The sequence below is a fragment of the Myotis davidii genome, unplaced genomic scaffold (assembly GCF_000327345.1).
Source record: "Myotis davidii unplaced genomic scaffold, ASM32734v1 scaffold235, whole genome shotgun sequence".
NCBI lineage: Eukaryota > Metazoa > Chordata > Mammalia > Chiroptera > Vespertilionidae > Myotis > Myotis davidii.
In genome coordinates this window covers 1399484-1401473 of record NW_006287462.1, presented here as the reverse complement: position 1 = coordinate 1401473, position 1990 = coordinate 1399484, and the positions used below count along the sequence as shown (strand labels likewise).

The following is a 1990-nucleotide window of genomic DNA, read 5'->3' as shown; positions in this document are numbered from 1 at the left end:
CGTCTCGGGGTGGGTCTGGGCTTTTGGGTACTTTTTTCGGGTAAATTTCCAGGACGCCCAGGGCTGGACTCTGGTTTCAGCCCCGCGGATGGCGTTCCCGCGTGTGGGCGTCTAAAAGGAAACCAGAAGCGGGGACGGGATACAGAAACCCACTTACTTGGGCGCGTTGGCCCGGGCGGGTGCCCATCCGGACAGTTAGACTCTCCCTTCATTCCCCCGCCTCCGAAGGGACATACACGGAGAGGAGGCGCCCCGGAGCGAGTTTCAGGCACCAAGTGATTTCCTCGGGGAGATGATGAGTTTGCTCTGATCTTCCAGCTCCCCCGCATCCTGCCCCTGGTGCGCGGGGGACGGCAGGCCTGTAAATACACGCTCATGACTGTCATCTGACTTCACCTGCCGCCGCCGCACACCTTGCGCGGCGACCTGTGGGCAGTGAGTGGACCAGATTGATCTCGCGCCTCTCCTGTGGGAGGCAGGTCTCTTGGGGGGATGGGTGTCCATCTCATTTCGAAAAGTAAGTTCATCCTGGTTTGTTTCTTAAACGCTTGCGCTCTCCTCCCGGCAGCGATCTGGAGTTGGCTTTGCTGTTAGGCTGTGGGGGAAAGCGTCGTGAAGTTAGATTGTGAACTCTAACCTTGGGTAAATTAGTGGAAAATGGAAGCTGATGTGTGTGTGGAATCCTGTGTTAGGCTCTTGCAAGTTTGTACGGTGATAGCAACACGTTTACATTTTATTTTCTGCACGCTTGCCCTTGAAGTCGGCTGCTTTTGGTTAAAAAAAAAAAAGTGTCCTGAAACAGGAACTATTTTTAAAATTACTTTTAATCGGATGTCATTGTGATGACCAATAATAGTGTTGTACTTACAAGCTCAGTATTGATTTTCCCGCACTTAAGCACTCTACACCCCAGAGGATTTGTGGAACATTGCCCACAAGTAATTGGAAGATGAAGTTATGGCTTTTCTTTCTTTCTTTCTTTCTTTTTTTTAAAAGGAAGCTAACTTTTTTTAGGAAAAAAAGAGAGGTAAATATCCTTAAACTTTTAGTGTTGACTTTCATGCACTTACAAGAGAAATATTGAGGGAAAATTCTCAAGACATTCCACTGTTTAACCATGTTTTAAAAAGAAAGAAAAAGTAAAATGGGTCATGGAACTAGGCTAGAGTTTTAAAGTGGAAATATCTCCTTGGCTCCTTTTTAAACATACAGGGTGGGGCTGAAGTAGGTTTACAGTGGTTCATATGGAAATTAAGACAAGACTTAATAAATAATAATACAAAAATGAATTCTGTGTTGCCGTACTCACAACTGTAAACCTACTTTTGCCCACTCCTGTATATTAAACACACATAATATATCTTAACACCAGGAGTGTTTTATATGGAGTTGAGTTGTCATTAGTACTCAAAGATTTATTTAAAATACCTGGAGGGTCACTCAAAGCATTTAAGCTTACGTATGAGGGCCTATATGTGTTTGTGTTTTTTCCTTCTGTAAGCCTGTTGAATTTTATGTGTTGTCCATGAAAGGAGAAGCTGGTGGTACATTTAAAAATATATATTTCTGTTGATTTCAGAGAGGAAGGGGGGAGGAGAGAGAGAGAAACATCAATGATCAGAGAGAATCATTGATCAGCTGCCTCCTGAATGCCCCCCTGAATGCCCCCTACTGGGGATTGAGTCCACAACCTGGGCATGTGCCCTAACCTGGAACCAAACCATGGCCTCCTGGTTTACATAGGTCAGTGCTCAAGCACCGAACCACATCAGCTGGGCTGATGGTACATTTGAAAAAAAAATTTGTAATCATCTATCACTAAAACTTCCTAGCAGTGCGAGGCTCACAGATATTCAATTAATAATTTTCAATTTAACTACTCTTAGTTATTGTGGTTAAATATAGGGTTCATTTTATAATGAATTGCTATTTTCTTGTAAACTCTGAGACTGTGAAGGTTTAAAAACCTGGTTAGATGGAAAACAGAATG

The 1990-nt window shown here is 43.8% G+C and overlaps 1 protein-coding gene across 1 annotated transcript in view; it reads left to right on the top strand.

The window, feature by feature from the left end:
- Positions 1-255: 255 nt before the first annotated feature.
- The window catches only part of ARAP2 (ArfGAP with RhoGAP domain, ankyrin repeat and PH domain 2), a 159180-nt gene continuing 157445 nt past the window's right edge, over positions 256-1990 (top strand). Inside the window, exon 1 of the mRNA XM_006759331.2 lies at positions 256-517. The gene's annotated coding sequence lies outside the window, so the exon portion shown is untranslated. The remainder of the gene's footprint in view (positions 518-1990) is intronic.